Below are 27138 nucleotides of genomic sequence, written 5' to 3'. Positions count from 1 at the left end.
GAGTTTGGGAGCGGGAGGCCTTCACTGATCTCTCCCTGTTCTTAACAAACACTCTCCCCCCAGTCTCACGGGCCAGGCTACCAGGAGTATTGGGAGCCCATCTTCTAACTTCCAAAGCATTTATTTACAGGTGGAGAAGCAATGGTGCGGTCCTTCTGCCTGGAAAAGAACGGCCCCTAGGGGGCAATGTGGTCACAGGAAAGGACACTTGGTTGCCCAGGATTTTCTCGGCGCTAAACGTATCCAGACGCTACTCTGAGGAAGTGCTGTACTCTCTCAGTTTATTTTTATTTTTTACCAAATGTCTTAGGAAGTAGTCAAAATGTCAACTGGAGCATGAAAAGCAAACACTAAGGAAAGGTGGGAGTCCCAGAGGAACGGTGCAGCCATTGTTTCAAAGAGGGAAGGGCCATCAGTCCGTCTCCTAGGGTGGTGGGTTCTGGGCTCTGCAGGCACCCCTGTTACTATGCGTCTAGTTTAGGGCTTCAGTCGTCAGGAAAGATACTCATATTTATCTTCAGCTGGAGCACACTTCCTTAAAAGCAACACATGCACATATGTTTCTGGCCTCTGGGCATTAGAATTTGATTAGAATTTTAATGAAAAGGGAAAGTTGACCTTTTAGTTCAATAAATAATGAACTATAGTATGTCATGATATAATCAGCATACACAGTCATCCAAGTGATTAAGGGCAAAGATTTAGCAAGGATTGAGTCACAATCTTGGGTCTGCTGCTTCCCAGCAGGGAGATCTTGGCCAAGCTATTTTAGCTTTCCGAGCCTCACAGATAGTTGCTTCCTAACTACGAGCAAGCATCATCTCCCTTAAAGGCTGGTTGTGAGGGTTGAATATAATGACAGATGTAAAACATCTGGGATAGTGGTGGTTCTCAAAGTGTAGTCCCCAGACTGGCAGCATCACCTGGTCACTCACTAGAAATGCAGATTCTCTGGTTGCATCTCAGATCTACTGAGTCAGGAACTCCAGGGGGGTGGGCCCATCAATCCTGTCAAAACAGGGTTTTAACAAGCCCTCCCAGTGACTCTGTGGCAGGCCAAAGTTCAAGAAATGCTGTTGGGGAGTCACTGGCTTATAGATGCTGAAAGATGATAGTCTCCATTATTATTGCTGCTCTTATAAGTTGTTGCTGGGAATACCAAATACACGCTCTCTGCTTAGAAGGGACGGACACTCTGGTTAGAGGGTTAAGGTGTGGGATGTGAGGTAGTCAAATAACCAGTGTGATTACTGATAGTAAGAGAAACAGAAATTCTGAGGAAAGAGAAAGGGATCCCTGGTATGGCCGGTCAGAGCCTCTCCGTAGGGGAGGAAGGACGTAAAGGATGAGCAGAATTGAACAGACAGAGAGACATTAGCAGGGCCTTCTGTTGAGGGAAACAGTGAAAACGAGAGATGTGACTTGGGGAGGCTGACAACCAAGAATTATTGAGACAGCAGCTGTGGCATCGACATTTACTTAACATCTGAGAGTATTGATTACAGCTCAGGGGCTGTGTGAGCACTGGGGACGCAGACTTGAGAAGGGCCCGGGGCGTGAAGTTATAAAGGTTGTGTAACTGTAGACTAGAATACCCCCATCATCACTGTGCTCATCGTCATAAATACCATGTACTGAGAACTTGCTGCGAATCAGATACTATCCTGAGTACTTTATAGGAATCTGCTCACTTGATTCTAACAAAAAGTTGGTGGCATTATTATTATTATTATTATTATTGCTCCCTTCTTTGTATGCATGAAGAAACTGTCTTCAAGAGGCTGAAGGAATTAAGTGAGGGATCTGGGACCTAACCCCAGTCTCCTGGTTCTCAGGGGCTCTTAAATAAGTGGTTACTTCTTCTCGAGGGCGGGAGGGTTTGTGGGCCCCTGCCAGGAATGCTCACCGAATGTTGTTTCTTCTCTGCCGAGTCCTCTGTGCAGTTACTTGAGGCCATGTGACTACGTTAGGACAAAGAAATGTGTGTAGAATGAACATGTATGCATCCATTCTGGACTCAGGCATTGACAACCGGTCCAGCTTCCTTTTTTCTGCAGCCTCTCTGTCCCTGCAGTGGTGGCCACGTGGGCAGATTTGTGTTCTGGATGTGCCATTACAAGATCATGGAGTCTATGTCGGCCTGAGTCCCTGAGGAAATCTGTGGCACAGCTCTCTGGACATCTCTGCTGCATGCGTGGCTTCAGCAAGAAAGACCCATTTGCCACGTTAAGAGGCTATTTGTTACCGCAGTACGAGCCTAGTCTATGCCGACTGGGACAGTTTATTGAAGGGGATACAATTAGACGCGTAGTGGACAGAGTCCTGAATTTTGGTCTATGGATTTTCCAATGTAGTTTATAGGGAAGTTTGAAACTTTCTTTGCCAGAAATGGGAATCTTTTTGTCTCTTTTAGGAGCTAAGCTAAAGGTACACAAAAGAATGTGTATATATAGCCCCCCGCCTTTTTTTTTTTTTTTGAGATAATCCTGTTTTAAAATATTCTTTCCAGTTATCTCCTTCCAGTTATCATTCCAGGATTCTGAAAAATTTAAGGTTAATTCTAAATTTTATTGGCTTTTTCATATACATAGAATCAACACACAAACTCACGCACACACCAAAACAAAGAAAAACATAGAAAGAAAGAAAGAGAGAGAGAGAGAGAGAGAGAGAAAGAGAGAGAGAGAAGAAGAAAGAAAAAAGTTCTCCACGTGCTTGTGTGTTCTAATTGTCAATATGGGAAATCTGAATACCTTAGACATGTTCTCCTGGCTACTCCGAGGAATGTTCACAGAGTTCAGTTCCGTGAGCAGCACTTGATCTTACAGCCCGGATGCAGCCGTTTCTCACTGTCTTTGGCAGATGAAATGTGACAGCACTGCTCTTCGTGGTAACCTGGCTGCCAGCGTGTGTGTGGTATATCCCTTTTATTTTCCCCTCCGTGAAGAATATGCTGGGAGCTCTTCGGGACCTTTTAGATTCTGGCATGAGTTTGGCACTCAGCTGAGGTGAGCAGGATCCCTGAGCCTGCAGAATGGATCTTTGCTATTTATTTTTAATGTCAAATTACAACAAGAACTACCAGGAGAGCACAGCACTGTGGTATATCCTTCAGCCAGGTAAAAGTTCAAGAACCAGTTGCCAAGGGCAAGTGAAAGAGAGTGGGGGGAGGAATTAATGTGTCTCCATAAACATTCGTGTATAGATGCAAACATATTCATGTATGTGAGACTCTATAACCAGGAAAAGTCACATTTCAACAATCAGCACATTGACAAAGCAATTCATTGTGGAATTAATGGTGGTTGTTTATTTACTTGGTTTCCACAAGGCGAAAGTTCACGAAGACATGGAATGCTAAGACACGGTTATGCTATTAAGCAAATAGCCTACAAAAGTGTCCAAGGAGGGGCTGCTTTCCCATCCAGTCTGTGTGCATTCTTGGCCATATAGCCAAGGTCTGGGGTAGGAGGGGGGTGTGTTGAGCAACCATGGCAGAGGGCCCGAGAAGTTATGGCTGCAGATCTGGGGCTGGGAGACCTTGCTTATGTCACTGCCTGTGAGTGGGCTTCTGTCCTCTCTCCTGAGAAATGGGGGTTCAGTCACTCATTAAACAGATATTTGTGTGCCTTGACTTTTCTAAATCCTAGAGATACAATAGGGGAATAACCTGACAGTGGTTGTGCCCTGACATAGATGAACCAGCTAGTTTTTGTTGATTGATGGTGCTGTGGAAAACAAAGACAGGCGTAAGGACATAAAATGACTGAGGTTAGGGAGGTGATTTAGTTGGACTTGAATGATGAGAGGAGTGAGTTATGGGCAGTTCTGGGGCCAGAGGAAAATGTATCATGGGGTCTCCAAGTCACAAGTGAGCTGGGAGTGGGATCACCAGGAAGGAGCCAATGGGAGGGCAGAGGTTGGAGATTAGGAGGGAGGGGGGAGGCAAGAGTCACATGGGGTGCTGTTTGGATTTTATTCCAAGTGCAATGGAAGTCATTAGAAGGCTTTGAGCAGGGGAGCAACAAGATCAGATTTGTTTTTATTAATGAAAGCCTCCTTCAGGCCACTGTGTTGTAGAAGATTGTCCAGGAGCCAAGAGTAGGAGCAGAGCTGGGAGACTCAAAGTGTCTCTCAAGATTAAGTCTGCATCAGGGAATGCAAAGAATTTTAAAACGATGCCCCCTAGTGTCTGGCTGAAACAAAAGCAAAAAACCAGCACCTGCCCACAGCTGAAAATTTGCAGGGACCCAAAGTGTCCACTATTGGAGCTGCAAGTTCCATGCACTAGCCAGAGGAGAGATATAAAATGATCAAAGCTCATCATTAGCAACTATCTCAACAACCGTGGTACAAAGAGTGATCTTTTTTATTTTTCTTAGGTGTTGACACTAGTCATCTTTTAGCCAGCAAATGAAATCACTTAAATATTTAATATGGAATTTCTTCCATGGAGACAGTTGGATATACAGGTGATGAATGGCTCAGATGCTGAGTGGGGGACAGAGAGGCAACCAGAGGTGAGAGCGGGAGGAAGCCCCCCACCCCCACCCCAAGGCTGGAGAGAGGAAGCAGGAGAGGGTCCAAGTCCAGCCCAGGCCTGTGGAAGTGGGAACTATCGTAGCCCTTTCTGGTGTGAACCAGGACATGAAGGAGGTGCAGTCACTGCCATGATGCCCAGGAGAAATGCCCTGGTTTCTCTGTCTTCCTGGCCAGTGCCTCCCATTGGCCAACCCTGCCAGCAGCCGGCTGCAGCAGCATACTGGAAGCACAGCCCACAGGCCTTGCTGGATGCCAGACAGAGTGGGGAATAGAGCATGGCCCTGGGCACACAGGCCCAGGACAGGACTTCACCCTTCCTTCTATCACTGTGTTCAAACTGCAGGTGCCGAACATAAGGTCAGAATGGACTGTGTAGGTAAGATGTTGGGCTTCTGAGAAGGATGTCAGGTGCATTTCAAAGTCAGGCAGGTAGGTGAAGCCTCTGTACCATGGAGTTCCAGCTGACCCTAAGCTAAGCTTGACTCCCGCTCAGGTTCGGGCCTTTCTGGACCTGCTGGATGAACTGGTGGGGCGGCCCCTCCAGAGTATATTTTCAGTGAGGACCAAAGAGCTCAACAGAATAGCATCAATCTGGAAGAAAGAGGGTTCCCTTGATTGCTGAGAGGCAAGCTGGCGCAGTTCTTGGATTTTATGCTTGAGTGTGTATGTGTGTGTGTGTCCTGTGAGCTCTGATTTCAGGGGGGCTGTTCCACTAAACTCTGTAACACTCTTGGCATGAGTATGCTACTTTGGAGCCCTTGTACAGAGTGGACCCTAAAGCATCCACTCCTATGTGGAAAGCAATGTGACTCCTAGGTGGTGCAGAGTCTGGAGTCACACAGTGTCTTCCTGTCTCAAGAACTCCAAATAGAGCAGCCACCATGAGTGGTGGCTCAGAGGGGCACTGGAGGCCATTTGAGATGGGATTAGAGTGAGAAGTCATGGAAAAAATCATGATTGCATTTGAGGACAGTTTGTAAGTTTCCATATATAGTGGGGCAAGAATCAACAAAACTGGGGTGACATGTATACCCTTAGAATCATGAAAGTTCACTTAATCTATTCGTGTACTTTCCTGTGTGCTTGATATACATTGATGAAAAATTTATAAAATTTTATGTGATTCATTCTCACATAAGTACAGGATCTTTGTATATACATCTCATCTGTCTTTCCATTAATCTATCCTCACATGCCCCCACCCACTTATCCACCCATTTAACAAACATATGTTGAAAGCATGCTAGGTACAAGGTTCTGGGGATGTAGCCCTGAACAAGGCCAGATGGCTGTTTTCATAGTGTTTATAATTTTGAGTGTGTGTGTGCGCGCCCATGATAAATAATTAAAAAAATGACAGGAAAAACAGACAACTTCAATAGTGAGATGAACATTGCTCTGAGAAACCCCAGATAGGGTGGACTTAATCTGGGGTGTCAGAAAAGAATCCTCAGAGGAAGGGAATCTTAATATGAGATCTGAAGAATGAAGAAGAATGAACAAAATGGCAAGGGAATGGAAGAACATTCTAGGCAGAGGGAAGTCATGTGCAAATGGCCTGCAGTGGGACAAATGAGTTTCCCTGTGAAGGACTGAGGAAGGGCTGGAACGTAGACACAAAGTGGGGCATGACAAAACTTAGATCCGGAGGGTCTGATAGGGACCAGACCCACAGGGCCTGGTAAGCCACGGTAAGGAGTTTTCTCTGCCTTCACTGTTCATGACCACTTGTGACCTGGTTCCTCGTGTCTGGCCATGTTATACTTAGCCCATTTAACTCTTCTGTTAAGTGTACCCTCACATGACAAGGTTTTAAGAGCCTTTTCCACCAGTGTTGCCTTCCTAGGGACACACTTAAATTTTTTAGTACTCAAATGCAGTGCTCAGAACCAAACACCAGGTTTGGTTCATCTTTCAACCCACCCTCATTAAGGATGCCTAGCTTCCACGCATGCTTTCTTTTTTGGAAAGCCGCCTCACATTGCTGATTCAAAATAAGTTTGCAGTCAGTGACAACCTTTAAATCCATTTCTTGAAAGCTGCTATTAAACCAGGTGGTTCTCATCCAATATGTATGTAGTCATTTATTTTTAATTTATACCTTGTCTATTTCTAAAAATGTCAGTCTAGAAACAGAACACAAGTATACATCTACCCAGTTAAAATAAATATCCAAGGGAGAGTGGAAACATTGTATTTTCACAGTAGAGTTTCTGAGCATCAGTGCGGGTCTCTATCTATCCCCCATTTCAATTTCATCTTATTGTTGTGGGATTCTATGCTGTTCAGTGTTATATTTTTCTAAATCTCTTTGTCTTCTTTGAGTCATAAACTGCTCTCAGCAACGTGCCACCTGCTAATTTACGGCTGATCACCATTCTTACATAGCTCCTGATTCTTTAGGTTAGAGATCCCAGTTCCAGCACTTACTAGCTGTGTGACTTTGGGCAGGTTAATTCACCTCTCTGTTCTTTAGCTTCCTCACTTGCACAATAGTGCCCACCTCATAGAGGTGTTGTAGAGATTCAGTAAGGCAATAATGTGAAACCCTTTGAACAGTGTCTGGCACATGGTAAGCTCTTGATATATGTATTTTAATTATAGGGGGTATTTTTATTATCATGAATATAGACATTTATTGAGAGTTTCTTGTGCTCTGGAAAATGTGATAGCTACTTAATACAATGTTGTATTTGATATTCACATTAAGCCAGCTGAGAAGTTACTATAGTCACTTTCAGTAAAGGTTAAGTGACTTAGTCAGGTTCTCACAGCCAGCAGCGTGGTGTTTGCAAGGAGAGAAAGGGGTTCTAGGCCGTGGGAATGGCCTCTGGTCAGGGGAGGACAGGGATTCACTGCAGACCAGAGTGTGTGGGGCTGCACCGGGGCACTGGGGGATGTCAGCTTCATCTCTCATTCTTTCCATTTCTAAAATATGGCACCTTACCTGCATCCTCCATCTGTACAGTGGCCCAGTCCCTCTCCTGGAAGCCTCCTATTTCTCCATCCTGCATTGAGACCAAATGGTAAGTCTGCATACCTGCTCCTGGTTAAGTGACCCAAAAAGTCATGCTGCTCTTGGAAAGTAACCAGTAATTATGCCTGAATTTCTGTAGAAAAACGAGGCCTGAGGATCTGTCTCTTGCCATCTTGGTAACAGGACTGTATCTAGGCGTGAGAATTTTTGTATTGTGCTAGGGTCAGGGAGTATCACTGATTACTTTGGAAATGTCCCTAGAAGAGAACCAGGGTATCACCCGCTCCTTTTCACCGCAGCTACATTTCAGTACTGGTTGACATAATAGTATATAAATGGGACATTTGTATGATATATTGAGTTTCCAGTTAATCCTCAATAGTAATTAGCTAAACTGGACTGTCCCATAGGAAATGAAGATAAACTCTCCTTGAATCTAAGGTTATAAAATGTAAAGCAACTTTCGGGAAAAGTTTTCACTTCTACCCAGTTCCCTCAGCGGCTTTGCTTTTTTTTTTTTTTTATTAAATCATAGCTGTGTACATTGATATGATCATGGGGCATCATTCACTAGCTTCACAGACCGTTTACCAAATTTCACATATACCCTTGTAAGATGCACCGCTGGTGTAATCCCACCAATCCCCTTCCCTCTACCCACCTCCTCCCTCCCTCCCCTCCCTTTCCCCCTTCCCCCTATTCTTAGGTTGTAACTGGGTTATAGCTTTCATGTGAAAACCCTAAATTAGTTTCATGGTAGGGCTGAGTACATTGGGTACTTTTTCTTCCATTCTTGAGATAGTTTACTAAGAAGAATATGTTCCAGCTCCATCCATGTAAACATGAAAGAGGTAAAGTCTCCATCTTTCTTTAAGGCTGCATGGTATTCCATGGTGTAAATATACCACAATTTATTAATCCATTCGTGGATCGATGGGCACTTGGGCTTCTTCCATGACTTAGCAATTATGAATTGAGCTGCAATAAACATTCTGGTACAAATATCTTTGTTATGATGTGCTTTTTGGTCTTCTGGATATATGCTCAGTAGAAGGATTACAGGATTGAATGGCAGATCTATTTTTAGATCTCTAAGTGTTCTCCATATCTCTTTCCAAAAGGAATGTATTAATTTACATTCCCACCAACAGTGCAAAAAGTGGCTCTGCTTTTGTAATCTTTCCCATTCACTAACCAGCACAGAGACTGGGCGGGAGAACAGGAGCCCTGCCAGCAGCTCCTCTGGGAGACGCTGGCTGTCAATTTGCATCTCTCTGTGGCTGCCTGCCTGACGAGTGTGGCAAGCTTCCGTTTTAATGTGCTGATGAAATAGAAATTTGTGTTTATTAAGATTTCTGAATGTCCATTAAAAAAAACTAGTTAAGTTGCTTATTGTACCCTCAATGAATCCCCAACAATAAAAAAAAAAAAAACTAGTTAAGTTAAACAATTTTTATTATAATAATTTGGACTAGCTCTTTTAAAAAAGAAAACTCTTTCCCTTTCTCTGTCTTAGCTTTGTTAGGATCCTTAGGAGGTGTTAAACTCTGAAAAAGATTTTATCAATCTCTACTATGTGTGATTCAAGTAAAAACCACTACATTTCATTTATTTATTTATTTACCTATATATTTTTAGAGACAAGGCCTCACTATTTCCCCACGTTGGAGTGCAGTGGCCTCATTGTAGCTCACTGTTGCTTGAATTCCTGGGCTCAAGTGTAGCTCACTGTTACTTGAATTCCTGGGCTCAAGTGATTTTCTTGCCTCATCCTCCGGAGTATGAGGAGTATGGGACCACAAGCACCTGCCACCATGCCCATCTACATTTTTTTGTAGAGATGGGGGTCTTATTATGTTACCCAGGCTGGTCTTGAACTCCTGGCCTCAAGCATTTCTCCTGCCTAGACCACTCAAAGTTCTGGGATTGCAGGCATGAGCCATCATACCTGGCCAACACTACATTTTAAAAATGAAAAACTTCAACGATGTCTGATTCTGGTTCCCTCGAGGGAGCAGGAATCACACACGGACAGCATGTGCTATACTGTGTTGTATTGTCATAGTAGCTTTTATTCCTGGTGTCATTCACTAGTTATCTGCCTAATTATCTCCTTTCCCTCATTAAGACTGTAACGTCCATGAAGGCAAGAAACCTAATTGTCAGGCTTGGTGCCTGTAGCACTGTGGTTACAGTGTGGCCACATATACCCGGGCTGGCAGGTTCGAACCTGGCCTGGGTCAGCTAAACAATAATGACAGCTTCAACAATAACAACAACAAAAATAGTTGGGCATTGTGGAATGCACCTGTAGTTCCAGCAACTGGGAGGCTGAGGCAAGAGAATTGCATAAGCCCAAGAGATTGAGGTTGCTGTGAGCTGTGACGCCAGGACACTCTACTGAGGGTGACGAAGTGAAACTGTCCGAAAAAAAAAGAAATCTATCCCTGGTATCAAGCACAGAACCACAGCCTGGTAGACAAATACATAGATAGTATTTACTCAACCACTAATAATAATGAAAAGATAAACAATGAGAATCAAGCAAAACTTAGATTGATTGATTATGATGTACAAAGAACATTTCTAAATGCTTTACATATAACATATCTCTTTTGGAACAACCCTCTCAGTCTATTCATTTTACTTTGGAGGACACTGAAGCATAGAGAGGTTCAGGTATGTAACCAACATCACACAGGAGGTATGGTTCCTTCAGCTTTAACATTGTAGGAATTTAAATGGCTTCACAATGATCTCTAGCTGGTTGGAATGCTCTGTTCCACAGCAGCTGTCAGGCAGGTAATTGACCTGAAGCATTAGTGACTGATGAAAGACTGCTTGCTCTTCAGTGACACTGTCAAAAATACTCAACATCGCCGCCGCTTGAAGAAAATTGAACCCCAATTTTCTTTCTAGCCTTTAAAGTTTAAAAAAGTCCCAGTTGTAGAGGAAAATCATAGAATTGCTGGATAGGTCCAGAAAGGCTTACGGAGAAAGAACAGATTGCTTCTGTCCCTATGAGGCCGTACAGAAGATGCCATCGGGTGGCGCCTGTGGCTCAAGGAGTAGGGCGCCGGTCCCATATGCCGGAGGTGGCGGGTTCAAACCTAGCCCCGGCCAAAAACCAAAAAAAAAAAAAGAAGATGCCATCTATGAGGAATGGGTCCTCGCCAGACACTAAGCCTGCTGGTGCCTTGCTCCTGGACTTCTCAGCTTCTATAATCATGGGAAATAAATTTCTGTTGTGTTTGTGAATTACCTAGTCTCGGGCACTTTGCAGCACAAACAGATGGAGACAGCCAGTGTGACTGAAATGGGTTGAGCAGGAGGCAAGAAATAGGAGGCGAGGACAGAGGAGTAGCAGGGATCCAACCCTGTAGGACCTTGCCAGGGTTGTAAGGACTTTGGCTCTTACCATGTGAGACTGGTGGTCTAGGAGGGCTTTGAGCAGAGGAGTGCTATGAAGTTATTATGTTTCAAAAGCATCTCTCTGATTACTAGTTGGAAAATAGCCATAGAAGAGACTGGGAAGACTGGAAGAGACCAGCAGAGTCTGGTGATGAAATCAAATCATCATCTGGTGATGAAATGATGTTAGCATGGACCAGGATGCTGAAGAGGGAGAGAAATGGTCAGATTTAGGGTAGTTTTTTTGGAAGGTAGATAAGTTATGTCAATTGCCCAGGCTTGGGTGACATGTTTTATTTTGGACCAAGAGAGTGAAATCAACACATCTGAGCCATTTGAAAGAAAGAGAGAGAGATGGTTTCCCAAAGAACACAGGTGCTCCCACAGGAGGACAGCAAAGTGCGGCCGTCAGTCAGGATGGGTTAGATTATGCTGCTGTAACCTTAGGGCTCCAGGGGCCTACAGTGACAAAGTTGTCCTTCCTGCACTAGCTACACACCTAATGCAGGTCAGCAGGGGACCTGAGCCTATTATGGCAATCCGGGTTTTACCCACATTACCTTGGGTGAGGCGTGGTGAGAATAGATGCAGATCAAGAGGAGAAACAGCATCTTGGGGAGAACACAGCCCTCCATGCAGAACAACTCAGGGGACAGTGCTTCCCCTGAGTGGTCAGTCAGGAGGCAGAGGCAGAGGAGGGAACCTTGGGCAAAGGCATTTCTAATGGTTTTTGTGGGAGGTGGAGGGGGAGAAGGAGACAGGACAGTATGGAATAATTGGAATAATTTCAGAGGGCTCTGGGATAGAGGAGCTGTCTTTGGCTGGCTGGTATTTGGCTCTGGGGCCATTAGGGGGTGTGTGTGTTGGACTAGAGCATGAGAGACTGAGGAGGATGTGGTTGACTGTTCAAGAAGGAAACTGGCCTATGGCCAGCGCCTCAAAACTGGGTCAAGTCACGCTGGGCATGGTGGTTCACGCCTGTAGTCCTAGGACTCTGGGAGGCTGAGGTGGGTGGATTGCCTGAGCTGATGAGTTTGAGGCCAGCCTGAGCAAGAGTGAGACCCTGTCTCTAAAAATAAGCTGGGTGATGTGGTGGGCACCTGTAGTCTCAGCTACTTGGGAGGCTGAGGCAAGAAAAATCACTTGAGCCCAAGAGTCTGAAGTTCCTGTTAGTTGTGACACCATGGCATTTCAGTTATCTGTTGTAGTCTACCGAGGGTGACAAAGTGAGACTCTATCTCAAAACAAAACAAACAAACAAAAACAACAACAAAAAAACTGGTTCAAGTTAGCATTTTTTAAAAGCTGTATTATACTCAGAGACTCAGGCTGACAGAAATTCCATCTTATGATATCGCCACATCAACATGAGGCCTCCTCAGGACTGAAGTCAGGGGAATAGGGAATTGTGTACAGGCTCCTAAATATTTCACCAACAGGGATTCATGACACTTCCTATGACAATTAAGTGGCCAAAGCAAGTCACATGGGCCATGCCTAACTTCAAGAAAGTGTGTGTTTGGAAGGTGAGGAGAATCAGAAATCTTGGTGAGCGCCAGTCAAGTTTACCTGGGAGGCAAAGCCAACAGACACCCATTGTACAGCCCATGTTCTCCGAACCGTCATGTATGTTCATTTGCTCACATTTCTATTATCCATTTTCTGTATGCCGCTCATCCTCTGAGACCAAGCCTTAAGCTTTCTACCTCTGGGTCTGATTCCTCTGTAATTGTCATCTCTCTTTTCCCCAATAAACATTTATTTTTCTTTCCTCTATCCTCTGATAGCAATTTAGTCCATTTTGAAAACTTCTTTCTTTCTAGTTCTAAAGTTAGCTCAGTTTCAGTTATTTGTTGTAGTCTAATAAATCACCCCAAAGCATAGTGGCTTACAGAAACACTTTTTGCTCGTGAATTAGTGATTCGGCCAGGGCCAGCAGAGTAGTCTGTTTCTCCTTCGTAGAGCATCAGCTACAATGGTTCCACTAGTTATTGAAGGATCTAGGTTACTCACTCACATGGCTGGCAAGTTGGCACTGGGACCTCCACAGGGAAGTTTGGGCTTCCTCGCAGCATGGCAGCTGGGATCCTAGAAGGAGTGTTCAGAGAGAACTAGATGGCAATTGGAATGACTTTTAAGATTTAGTTTTAGAAGGCACAAGGTGTCACATTGGCCATGAACACAGACCCTTCCTGATTCAAAGGGAAGGATTATAGATTCCATCTCCCACGGGGAAGAATATTAAAGTCACAGTCAAACTATAAAAAGAGCACATGCCATAGAAGGCTCATGTTGTCATTTTTAGAACAGAAAATGTGAAAAGCTCTTTACCACTTCCAATCAATTTTTGAATTCAGCAGGAAAACAGATAATCAAGACTGCTGTGTGGATACTTATTCCTGTTGTATTACTGTGTACACCTTGAGAACGTGGGTTGTGATTTGCCCATCTTTGTATATCCAATGCAGAGCACAGAGGTAGGTGCTTAGAGGAAGATGCTGTTGCCTACTTAATAGCCACTGCTTCATCTTTTCTTTTTTTTTTTTTTATTGTTGGGGATTCATTGAGGGTACAATAAGCCAGGTTACACTGATTGCAATTGTTAGGTAAAGTCCCTCTTGCAATTATGTCTTGCCCCCATAAACTGTGACACACACCAAGGCCCCACCCCCCTCCCTCCTTCCCTCTTTCTGTTTCCCCCCCATAACCATAATTGTCATTAATTGTCCTCATATCAAAATTGAGTACATAGGATTCATGCTTCTCCATTCTTGAGATGCTTTACTAAGAATAATGTCTTCCACATCCATCCAGGTTAATACGAAGGATGTAAAGTCTCCATTATTTTTAATGGCTGAATAGTATTCCATGGTATACATATACCACAGCTTGCTAATCCATTCCTGGGTTGGTGGGCATTTAGGCTGTTTCCACATTTTGGCGATTGTAAATTGAGCTGCAATAAACAGTCTAGTACAAGTGTCCTTATGATAAAAGGATTTTTTTCCTTCACTGCTTCATCTTTTCTTCCAGCAGATTTCCTAAATTTGTTTAGGAGGCAAGGTAGTCAAGAAAGGTGGGCCAAGATCTAGGGAATAAATCATAATTGTGCTAAAGCACAATTTATTATTATTTATTATTCTCATATTCCTGTTATCTGGGTTATTGATTTAGGAATGGCTGTGTAACCTAATTCTCCCCGAAGAGACATAAAAGAAAGTCTGTTGAGAAGAACTGTAAAAAAGACTTTCCATTTCAGAAAAAGAGAAAGAGATGGGTGTGGAGAAATCCTATCTTCTTTTCTAAATTGGACGTTGCTGTGGAAGATACTACGCTTGAAGTTGTGGCAGCCATCTTGAAATCACAATGGTATCTCCATAGGAATTTCAGCGAAGCCAACCCCTATTCTTGGTATTGTTTAACTGCTAGATTAACCAATTTCTGGATCTGCCTGTCTCCAACTTCTTGTTATGTGAGGTAATTAATTCCTATTATTTAAAGCCAATTTTAATTGGCTCTCTCCGCTGTTATTTGCAGCTGAAAGCATTCTCAGTGAAACAGAGCTTAATTAATGCTCATAGAATTGAATTGCATTTTCCCTAGCTGATTTGGCTAACTCACTTTGTAGTCTGTGCCATGCACAAGAATAAGCACAAAGGATCATAAAATCTCCTTTCTGTGTATGCTACCACTCTGATTTTCTTCTATGAACCTCAGGGATTTCAAAGTCAGATTGCCTGGAATGTTTACAAATCAGAGCCCTTTGGCTTATGCATGTCTACAGGGTAACTTTCCTCAGGAAATTTCTTTTTTTGTGATCCAAGTATTTAAAACACAAAAGACCTCTGGGTATGCTGGCTTCTTGGCATTCCCAAGTCTTGCAGCTGAGACGTAATGACTAACTAGAGGCAATTAGAGAGTGAAGTTGCTATGGACACTCTGTATAAATGGAGGACGCAGCTGGGTAGAGGCAAGTCTTTCTGGCACCAACTAGAAGGAAACTTTGCCAAAACACCTGTAAACTTCCCTAGGTGGCTTCAGCAAAATCCTTCTCCTTGTAGGGGGCGTCCCTCATGTTTTATGGCATGAAACTTGAACTATTGTACTTATTAGACTTTGTTTATTCTTCACGGGAAGTTGTTATTATGATTTTTAATAGCATATTTTTATCTCTTCCTTCCAATTAGATTTTAAATAAGGCTATGGGGCTTTAGCCTGAGAACCTGTTTTAGGATGGGTCTATTGGAGATAATAGAAGTAAAAATGACCCTATGAAGCAAAAGCCTATGGGTAGGTGAAGTATGGGGCCAGATGGCAGGGTTTTCACAGCTTCTATTTTTGTCAGCCCCTTCCATAATCCTTCTCTTTCCCCCCTCCCTTCATCAGCAAGCGGCAAGTGACTCTGCCTTGCTAATCAGTGGGCCCCAGTAATCATACAGAATGACCGACATAGGGCAGACACATGCCCCCATGCCCTGCCGCACACAACCCAAGTCCTTGTGAGGAGAATTGGGGATGAATTCTGGAAGGGAGTGGGCATACTTTTGTGGCAGTGTGTGTAGAAAGGACAATGACATCTAGCCTTGTGGTGACATGCTTCCCATTCCACAAAGCAAGTTTGCTTGAAGCAGAAAGATGGCAATACCCAGGAAAGTAGCATTGGGAGGGAGAGAAAGGGGGGGCGTTGGCTGTGTTGTGGACGCCTTGAGCCGATGTTTTGGTTATTCAAACCAATGGTCTCTATGTGTTCTTATGCTTGGCTGCATCATGCCTATTGAGGGTCTAAGAGAGAACAAAAAAAGTCCCATTATTTGAAACAGGTGAAATATTGTCCTTTTGAGGATCAAAGCATTACTATCTAGTTGGGAAGTGTGACACAGGACAGAGAAATTTTGATATAAAGGATAAAGAAGAAAAATTTCTGGAGACATGTGTAGTAAGCCTTTTTGCCAAGCCTGATGCAATGTTCTAGGTGGCATACAGAGATCCACCCAACAGCACTGGCTGCTCTAGCGGGTGAGAAGAAAGGAGGGACAGAGGAATTACAAGCTAATTTTCCCAGGGTCAAAGTTCTGAAGCAGGGTGGTGTTTCTATTGGAGACAAGAGAAGTAAAAATGACCCAATTTGCAGCAAGAACATTTACATGCTTCCCACGAGTGTACCTCTTGGAAGACTTTTTGGAAAGATAAAAGGTTCATTTATTGGATTGACTTGAAGCCGGCCATGATACAGAAGCAGAAAGACCCCCGTTTTGAGTGAACAATTGTCTTGGTTTTCTGGGGCTGCAGGGATGACTGGGATGTAGGACTTTTAGTCTTTTGTTTTTTAAGGTGGTAGGACAGAGTTTATTAAAGGGTGAAAGACTGATAGAAAGATTGATAAACAGGAGAGGGGGAACAGAACCTCCAGCAGTGGAGGGGAGAATCCAAGTGGGAAGCCCTTTGGGACTTTTAGTTTTAAAACCCAAAAGTCCTAGACAAAAGTCCTTCTGGACCACCAAGGTCACCTTACTTAGGGTTTCTTAAGCATCTGATTAATCAGCACATTTACCAAGTGCCTGCCGTGTGCCAAGTATTGTCTGGTTTTAGGGGACCCACAGATGAATAATACACAGTCCTTGCCTTTCAAGATCTTTAGAGTCATGAAGCAAAAATGTGAATTTCAATCTCTCAGGGGAAATTCTGTGGCTCTTCGTGTTCATAACAGCTTTGCCCCAAACCTTTAAGTTTGTGGCTAAGGTGAAATCCTCACCCAGGAATTTGGGTTATTAGGTGCCCCACAAAATGCTGTGATTGGTTGATTAGGCAAAAGTGAAATTCTTTCGATTAGCAATTTAGTTTGGTTACTGTCTGACACAGATGTTGGAGCCCTGCCTGGGTCCTGTTTACCCAGCTGATGCACCCATGGGAACACTGGCTATTCACAGCTTACTGGATCCTTCTTTAAAGAATTGTCTGAGGGCCACACCAGCAACTTCAACAAGGCTATCTCAGGCTCAGGCGGGACACTCTGTGATACTGTCATATTCCAGAGCTCCTTATGGGATCAAGCTGAGGATGCAGCGGAAACCTCATCTTTGCTCTGCCTCTTTTCCTGCCTTCTGTTTCTCCCACTTTCTCACAGGTTTCTTTTGAGGGCACTCCTGTTCTGAGCTGACTTGTGTCCTCCCCTGAAGTTCAGAGGTTGAATGCCTAATTCTGAGGTACTTCTCAGAATGTAAGCATATGTAGGGATACGATCCTCAAAGAAGAGATTAAGTTAAAATGAGGCCATGAGGGTGGACCCTAAGCCAAGCTGACTGGTGTCCTCATAAAAAGAGGAATTTTGGACATACAAAGAGACACCAGGATGTGTGTGCACAGAGAAAAGGCCATGTGAGGATGGGGCGTGCAGGTGGCTGTCTGCAAGCTAAGGAGAGAGGAAGGTTTGGAAGAAACCGAACCTGCTTGCATCTTGATCTTGGACTTTCAGCCTCCAAAACTGTGAAAAAATAAATTTCTGTTGTTGAGGCCAGGCTGTCTGTGGTATATGGTCATGGCAGCCAGAGCTGACTCATAACACTCCCCCCAAAAGCCACTTGCATAAGAATCCTCACTTCGGAGCCTGCTTCCAGCGAACCTGACCAAAGACATTATCTTAGAATAACTTGGAGAGTGGGGAGGAAAAAATTCAGCAGTCAGGTATTTCTACTCACTCCTCCCTGAAAGCTATGAGGTATAAAATTTAAGAAAGGAGCCAGGGATCATAGGAAGGCGGAGCAAGATGGCAGCCGAGTAACAGCTTCCTTGCATCTGGGCACCGTGAGTCTGGAAAGATAGGACTCCAGGCATCTCTGGCTGCTGGGATCTGCCTATCATCACCCCTGAGAGGATACAGGGAGTCAGCGAGAGACTTCTGGACCCCAAGAGGAGGACTAAAACAGTGGAAAAACGGCAAGTGGTCGCGTGTGTTCAATCCGTCTAAACCCGCCCGCAACTGTAAGTTCAGTAGCAGCGAGACTGCAAACGAGAAAGGCCTTACCCGTGAACTGTTTTGGTGTCTTTGGACTTAACACTCAGCTGAACTGCCTTGGGGAGAGCCTGAGCGGGAGTGCAGAGAACTTTGGCCTTTTTCTAGGGCCCCAGTCTGAGCCGCTGAGCCAGACGGAGCTAAAAGTGTTTGGCTCTGGGTCACAGGCAGCCATTGTGAGCGTCTGCCCCGGCAAGCTCCGCCCTCAGGGTCGCAGAGCTAGAATTGGGTGGGAACTGGTAACCCAGCGACCAAGTAGCCTAAGGGTGGGGTCTGAGCTGCCTTGCAGCCCTAACCCTCGGGGGCAGAGGGAGACCACTTTTGGCACACAGGGTAAGTGGATAGCCACTTCAGCAGTGATTCCAGCGACAAGCACTTCCCTGGGAAAGCTTCTGCTCAGCAAGTAAACAAGTTCAAAGAGCCTTTTAAGTGGGCTGAAGAGAGATTTAGGGTGTCTACCTGCTGGGGTTTGAGAAACTAGCAGCCTCCAGTTGTATCAGAACTGTGATTAACATCTCATACCTCAGAAGACCACGTGTTGCCCAGACAATATTCAATAACATATATATACTGCTTTGTTTTTGGTTGTGGTTTTTTTTTTTTTTTTGGTTTGGTTGTTTTTCTTGTTTATTTTGATGTTGTAGATTGTTGTTTTGTTTTTTAAGTTCAACCTTTTCCATACAGATCCTTTATCTTTCTCAATTTTGCTAGTTTAATTATAATTTCCCATTGCTGCCTATTTCAATAATTAGAACTTCATTTTTGTTAGTGTTTCTACCGCTATTATTTGGTTTTCCACCCAATTTTATCCCGTAAAGTTTTCTGTTTGCCTGTTTTGGTTTGATTTATAGCATTTTTGTCTTTCCTCTCTACTTGGTGGAGGTGGGGTACTGTGTCTGATCAGGTTAGCAAAGAGCTGCTGACCTCAAGCGAACCACCCAACTGGGCACCCCCAGAAGGTGGTTTTCTTTTTTAAGGTTGTATCAAAGTACCCTACTGTACACCTATATTGCTCCGTCTCCCCCTTTCTGTGCCTCTCTTCTTTTTGTCAATATTCCTTTTACCCACCCCCTCTCCTTTCTCTATTTTTCTTTTTTTTTTCTTATCACTCTGTCCTCCTTTCTTTCATCCCTTTTTTGCTCTTCAACCTTCTCACCCTTCTGGTCATGTAACCCTTAGTCCACAGGCACGAGAACTTAAAGAGCAAGAGGAAGTGAAAGGACAATTAGGGCAAGGAAACAGATGAAAGAAATCACTCATGAGGAAGAATCAGCAGAAAACTGCAGGCAACATGAAGAACCAGTCCAGAACAACCCTGCCAAGGGACCATGTGGTAGCTACTGCAGAGGATTCCACCTATAAAGAAATGTTAGGAATGACAGAAAGGGAATTTAGAATACACACGTTGAAAACAATGAAAGAAATGATGGAAACAATGAAGGAAACTGCTAATAAAGTGGAAAATAACCAAAAGGAAATCCAAAAACAGAATCAAATAAGAGATGAATGATATGAAGAATATAAAAAGGATATAGCAGAGCTGAAGGAACTGAAACAGTCAATTAGGGAACTTAAAGATGCAATGGAAAGTATCAGCAACAGGTTAGACCATGCAGAAGTAAGAATTTCAGAGGTAGAAGACAAAGTTGTTGAGATAACTCAGATAGTAAAAGAGGCAGAAGAGAAGAGAGAGAAAGCAGAACGTTCACTGTCAGAATTATGGGACTTTATGAAGCGTTCCAACATAGGAGTTATAGGAATTCCAGAAGGGGAAGAAGAATGCCCCAGATGAATGGAAGCCATACTAGAGAATATTATAAAAGAAAATTTCCCAAATATCACCAAAGATTCTGACACATTGCTTTCAGAGGGATATCAGACCCCAGGTTGCCTCAACTCTAACCGAGCTTCTCCAAGACACATTGTGATGAACCTGTCCAAAGTCAAGACAAAAGAAAAGATTCTGCAAGCTGCCAGGAGTAAGTGCCAGTTGACCTACAGGGGCAAATCCATCAGAGTGACCGCAGACCTCTCTAATGAAAGTTTCCAAGCAAGAAGACAATGGTCATCTACCTTTAATCTACTTAAACAGAACAATTTCCAGCCCAGAATTCTGTACCCTGCTAAGCTAAGCTTAAAAATTGACGGAAAAATCAAATCATTTACGGGTATACAAACATTGAGGAAATTCGCCACAACAAGACCAGCTCTACAGGAAATACTTCAACCTGTTCTGCACACTGACCACCACAATGGATCAGCAGCAAAGTAAGAACTCAGAAATCAAAGGACAGAACCTAAACTCCACACTGATGCAAAAGATAAAACTAAGCAATGGACTCTCACCAAATAAGACGAATAGAATACTACTACACTAACCAATTATCTCAATAAATGTTAATGGCTTGAATTCCCTACTGAAGAGGCATAGATTGGTTGACTGGATTAAAAAACACAAGCCATCCATTTGCTGTCTGCAAGAAACACACCTGGCTTCAAACGACAAATTAAAGCTCCGAGTCAAGGGTTCGAAGACAAATTTTCAGGCAAATGGAATTCAGAAGAAAAGAGGATTTGCAATCTTATTTTCAGATACATGTGGATTTAAAGCAACTAAAGGCAAAAAAGACAAAGATGGTCACTTTATATTGGTCAAGGGAAAAATACAACAAGAAGACATTTCAATTCTAAATATTTATGCACCCAATTTAAATGCTCCCAGATTCCTGAAACAGACCTTACTCAGTCTGAGCAATGTGATATCTGATAATACCATCTTAACAGGGGACCTTAACACTCCTCTTACAGAGCTGGACAGATCCTCTAAACAGAAATTAAACAAGGATATAAGAGATTTAAATGAGACCCTAGAACAACTGTGCCTGATAGACGCATATAGAACACTCCATCCCAAAGATAAAGAGTATACATTCTTCTCATCACCCCTCATCATCTCATGGAACATTCTCCAAAATTGATCTTATCCTGGGACACAAAACAAATATCAACAGAATCAAAAGAATTGAAATTTTACCTTGTATCTTCTCAGACCATAAGGCACTAAAGGTGGAACTCAACTCTAACAAAAATGCTTGACCCCACCCAAAGGCATGGAAATTAAACAATCTTCTGTTGAATAACAGATGGGTGCAGGAAGAAATAAAACAGGAAATCATTAACTTCCTTGAGCATAACAACAATGAAGACACAAGCTACCAAAACCTGTGGGATACTGCAAAAGCAGTTTTGAGAGGAAAATTCATCGCTTTAGATGCCTACATTCGAAAAACAGAAAGAGAGCACATCAACAATCTCACAAGAGATCTTATGGAATTGGAAAAAGAAGAACAATCTAAGCCTAAACTCAGTAGAAGAAAAGAAATATCCAAAATCAAATCAGAGATCAATGAAATTGAAAACAAAAGAATCATTCAGAAAATTAATGAAACAAGGAGTTGGTATTTTGAAAAAATTAATAAAATAGATAAACCATTGGCCAGACTAACGAGGAATAGAAAAGTAAAATCTCTAGTAACCTCAATCAGAAATGATAAAGGGGAAATAACAACTGATCCCACAGAGATACAAGAGATCATCTCTGAATACTACCAGGAACTCTATGCCCAGAAATTTGACAATGTGAAAGAAATGGATCAATATTTGGAATCGCACCGTCTCCCTATACTCAGCCAGGAAGAAACAGAGCTCCTGAACAGACCAGTTTCAATCACTGAGATCAAAGAAACAATAAAAAATCTTCCAACCAAAAAATGCCCTGGTCCAGATGGCTTCACACCAGAATTCTATCAAACCTTCAAGGAAGAGCTTATTCCTGTACTGCAGAAATTATTCCAAAAAATTTAGGAAGAAGGAATTTTCCCCAACACATTCTGTGAAGCAAACATCACCCTGATACCAAAACCAGGAAAAGACCCAAACAAAAAGGAGAATTTCAGACCAATCTCACTCATGAATATAGACGCAAAAATTCTCAACAAAATCCTAGACAATAGATTACAGCTTATCATCAAAAAAGTCATTCATCATGATCAAGTAGGCTTCATCCCAGGGATGTAAGGCTGGTTTAACATACGCAAGTCCATAAACGTTATCCACCATATTAACAGAGGCAAAAATAAAGATCACATGATCCTCTCAAGAGATGCAGAAAAAGCATTTGATAAAATCCAGCATCCTTTTCTAATTAGAACACTGAAGAGTATAGGCATAGGTGGCACATTTCTTAAACTGATTGAAGCTATCCATGACAAACCCACAGCCAATATTTTACTGAATGGAGTAAAACTGAAAGCTTTTCCCCTTAGAACTGGAACCAGACAAGGTTGTCCTCTGTCACCTTTACTATTCAACGTAATGCTGGAAGTTCTAGCCAATACAATTAGGCAAGACAAGGAAATAAAGGGTATCCAAATGGGAGCAGAGGAGGTCAAACTCTCCCTCTTTGCTGACGACATGATCTTATACTTAGAGAACCCCAAAGACTCAAGCACAAGACTCCTAGAAGTCATCAAAAAATACAGTAATGTTTCAGGATATAAAATCAATGTCCACAAGTCAGTAGCCTTTGTGTACACCAATAACAGTCAAGATGAGAAGCTAATTAAGGACACATCTCCCTTCACCATAGTTTCAAAGAAAATGAAATACCTAGGAATATACCTAACGAAGGAGGTGAAGGACCTTTATAAAGAAAAGCATGAAATCCTCAGAAAGGAAATAGCAGAGGATATTAACAAATGGAAGAACATACCATGCTCATGGATGGGAAGAATCAACATTGTTAAAATGTCTATACTTCCCAAAGCAATCTACCTATTCAATGCCATTCCTATCAAAATACCAACATCGTACTTTCAAGATTTGGAAAAAATGATTCTGTGTTTTTCATGGAACCGGAAAAAAACCCGTATAGCTAAGGCAGTTTTCTGTAACAAAAATAAAGCTGGGGGCATCAGTATACCAGATTTTAGTCTATACTACAAAGCCATAGTGGTCAAGACAGCATGGTACTGGCACAAAAACAGAGACATAGACACTTGGAATCGAATTGAAAACCAAGAAATGAAACTAACATTTTACAACCACCTAATCTTTGATAAACCAAACAAGAACATACCTTGGGGGAAAAGACTCCCTATTCAATAAATGGTGTTGGGAGAACTGGATGTCTACATGTAAAAGACTGAAACTGGACCCACACCTTTCCCCACTCACAAAAATTGATTCAAGATGGATAAAGGACTTAAATTTAAGGCATGAAACAATAAAAATCCTCCAAGAAAGCATAGGAAAAACACTGGAAGATATTGGCCTGGGGAAAGACTTCATGAAGAAGACTGCCATGGCAATTGCAGCAACAACAAAAATGAACAAATGGGAGTTCATTAAACTGAAAAGCTTCTGTACAGCTAAGGAGACAATAAGCAAAGCAAAGAGCACCTACACAATGGGAAAGGATTTTGTATATTTTCAATCAGACAAAAGCTTGATAACTAGGATCTATAGAGAACTCAAATTAATCCACATGAAAAAAGCCAACAATCCCATATATCAATGGGCAAGAGACATGAATAGAACTTTCTCTAAAGACGACAGACGAATGGCTAACAAACACATGAAAAAATGTTCATCATCTCTATGTATTAGAGAAATGCAAATCAAAACAACCCTGAGATATCATCTAACCCCAGTGAGAATGGCCCACATCACAAAATCTCAAAACTGCAGATGCTGGCGTGGATGTGGAGAGAAGGGAACACTTTTACACTGCTGGTGGGACTGCAAACTAGTACAACCTTTCTGGAAGGAAGTATGGAGAAACCTCAAAGCACTCAAGCTAGACCTCCCATTTGATCCTGCAATCCCATTACTGGTCATCTACCCAGAAGTAAAAAAGTCCTTTTATCATAAGGACACTTGTACTAGACTGTTTATTGCAGCTCAATTTACAATCGCCAAAATGTGGAAACAGCCTAAATGCCCACCAACCCAGGAATGGATTAACAAGCTGTGGTATATGTATACCATGGAATACTATTCAGCCATTAAAAAAAATGGAGACTTTACATCCTTCGTTTTAACCTGGATGGACGTGGAAGACATTATTCTTAGTAAAGCATCATGAGAATGGAGAAGCATGAATCCTATGTACTCAATTTTGATATGAGGACAATTAATGACAATTATGGTTATGCGGGGGGAAATAGAAAGAGGGAAGGAGGGAGGTTGGTGGGTCCTTGATGTGTGTCACAGTTTATGGGGGCAAGACATGATTGCAAGAGGGACTTTAGCTAACAGTTGCAATCAGTGTAACCTGGCTTATTGTACCCTCAATGAATCCCCAACAATAAAAAAAAAAAGAAAGTTCAGAAGTAAAACTTTTTTATCTAGTTACACAGTGTTTTTCTCTAAAGGAAATATAGCTATGTAGATGCATTGACTTTTTTAACCTTTTATTGAAATGTAAGAAATTGAGAATCTAAGCAGTAAAATGTCTCTATAGATTTAGAGAACCACCCTTACTGTATTTCATATTTGTAGGTGGACAAGTTATACATCTGCTTTTTCCAGGAGGATCAGAGAAGTTCTGAGGACTAGAAGCAACATCACAGAGTGTAATAATGAGAATAACATTAGCAGTGGTCAGAGGAGGAGGAAGAGTGTAGTATGAAACTTAGGAGCATGAGGTTTAGAGAAAAAAGGTTGTTAAGCATGAATTTTAGAGAAAAAAGGCTGTTGAATGCTTTTCTACATGTTTTCCCATCTGAACAATGGCAACATTAATTTCTAAGAGTCACTTTCCCAGAGAGTTCTGGTAAAGCATTGTGGAGACAGTGCATGCGAGCATTAGCACAAACCCTGACCCATAAATGCTCACTAAACAGCAGCTATTATAAAAATACCAGGAAGGAATTCTCACAAACAAACAGGATCTCAGGCAGTGGTGTTTTGGGGCCACTTCTAAAGATTACAGTTAAATTTTCAGGAGATCTGTGAGTCTGTTGTTTAACTCAGCCATCCTTGAAATCAGCTGTGGAAGGAATATTTACACCACGAAAATGGGCAGACTCTACAAATCCTGCCCCCAGGAGCTGGCTATTAGGCATTCGCCAGGCTAACACCAACAGACCCAGGATTGCTCAGAGGTGGGACCTTCAGTGCTGATGTGCAGGTGGGTGTGCTCCAGTCGCACCATTTCTTTTTGCCCCATCTGTTTCAGACTCCCACCTTCACCCTTGCTCCCTCTGCTATTCTACTTCATTCCTTTCTCTTAAATCCTCCCTTTCCAGCACAGGCCAGGGCATTATCTCCTCAAGGGCTCCTTCCTGACAGCCCCTGCCCTCTCCACATGCCTCTTCTCTGAACTCTGCCCACATCACCCACATTGCTCATTTCTTGTTTTACCTCTCTTAACATGTCAGTGCAGTCTCTTGAAATGTTCTCTAGGGGCCGGGCATGGTGACTCATGGCTGTGATCCTAGCACTCTGGGAGGCTGAGGGGCCTGGATTGCTTGAACTCAGGAGTTCAAGACCAGCCTGAGCAAGAGCAAAAAAGACCCCATCTCTACTAAAAATAGAAAATCTAGCCAGGTGTTATGGCAGGCACCTGAAGTCCCACCTACTTGGGAAGCTGAGGCAAGAGGATCGTTTGAGCCCAGGAATCTGATGTTACTGTGAGCTATGATGCCACAGCACTCTAGTCTGGGGTCACAGAGACTCAGTCTCAAAAATAAAAATAAAAATAAATAAAAGTTCTCTCATCTCAATGAAGTCAGGGGCCTTCATCTTACACACCTTCCCTGTTCCCTACTATATGGCTCACTGCTAATCAGACTTCAAAGTCCCCTCCCTGTGAGTCAGCTCATTTTGGTGTAGGTCAGTTCCCTTCACTTTAGCCCCTCAATCTCCTGACCTGCAAAATGAACAGAGGGACTAGCTGGTTTTTAAATTCCCTCCCAACTTCATCCTTCCATTACTAATAAATCCTATTTGAGCTGAGCCACTTTCCCCCACTGGACTATGAATTTTTTAAGAACTTAGAGCGTAGAGGTATAGTTATCCAACCTAATTGTGTAATAGGATTAGCTACACACAGTAAGTTTTCAACAAAGCCTTATTAACCTCAGTAAGAATGACACATACAGGTAGATATTACACCTGAGACCCATCATGAGAGGACACTGTGTGAATCAATGGGTAAGTCTGGTTTACATGAGTGCATCCCACACCTATTCTGCTTCTGTTTGTATAAGCGTGTGAGATTTCCACCACTCTAAAACAATCTCCGTATGGCTCTGTGAATGAGTCAGGATTCCCAGAGGCCTGATGCACAAAATTATGATCAGAGCTGGCTGGTGAGTCACATCCTTTGTGAATGATGGCTCCTGGGCAGGAAAATGTACAGCTTTCCAACCTACCCACTGTTGCTTTGCCGATCCCCTGCCTGCTTAGAGCCACAGGGCACAGGAACATTGGCTGGAGCCAGAGCCAAGGTCAGGAGAGGACGGAGACAGGTGGAACTGTTCTCTTTCTTCTGGGTAGGAGAGACCAGGCACACTGGCTATCCTGGCAGCTGTACTTTTTGTTCCTCTCTATTTTTTGAGAAGATTCTTTGTGATCAGGATTCTTCCATGGAAATGTTAACCTTTGCCTCCAGTTGCTGAAGTTAGAAGAGCTTTTTATAAAGGATGCAACACATCATTTTCCTTGTACACCAGCTGGCATCATGACCAGGAAGCTCATGTGACCTGTAGGATTAACCCCACACTTTCTAGATTTTAACAGTTTAAGTCCCTACTTTCTCAATGATTTCTTTCCAGGACTCTCAATTGCATATTATCTGCAAAAGTTCTCATCCTCTCTCCCTGCATTCCTCCCCGCCTGCCTTTCTCCTTTCTTTGCTCCTTCCTTTCCTCCTTTACCTGCTAGTGCCTGGCCCTGTGGATACGATTTAGACAGTGCCCAGGCCTCCAGCAATACATGTTTTCTACTGTTAAGTTGAGCTGGAATCCCTTCTCTTCTTTACTTATCCAAAGCCTTTGGGGAGCAGCCCAAGACCCAACCCACTCATGAAGGCAGCCATTTGCTCCTTTGTTCCCTCATTTATTAACATTTCCTGAGCACCTGTTCTGTGTTAGTCTATGCCAGGTGTGCCATCCAGAGGGGAGAAAGGCAAGAT

The sequence above is a fragment of the Nycticebus coucang genome, chromosome 8 (genome assembly GCF_027406575.1).
Source record: "Nycticebus coucang isolate mNycCou1 chromosome 8, mNycCou1.pri, whole genome shotgun sequence".
Classification (NCBI taxonomy): Eukaryota; Metazoa; Chordata; class Mammalia; order Primates; family Lorisidae; genus Nycticebus; species Nycticebus coucang.
This window is presented reverse-complemented; position numbering follows the sequence as displayed.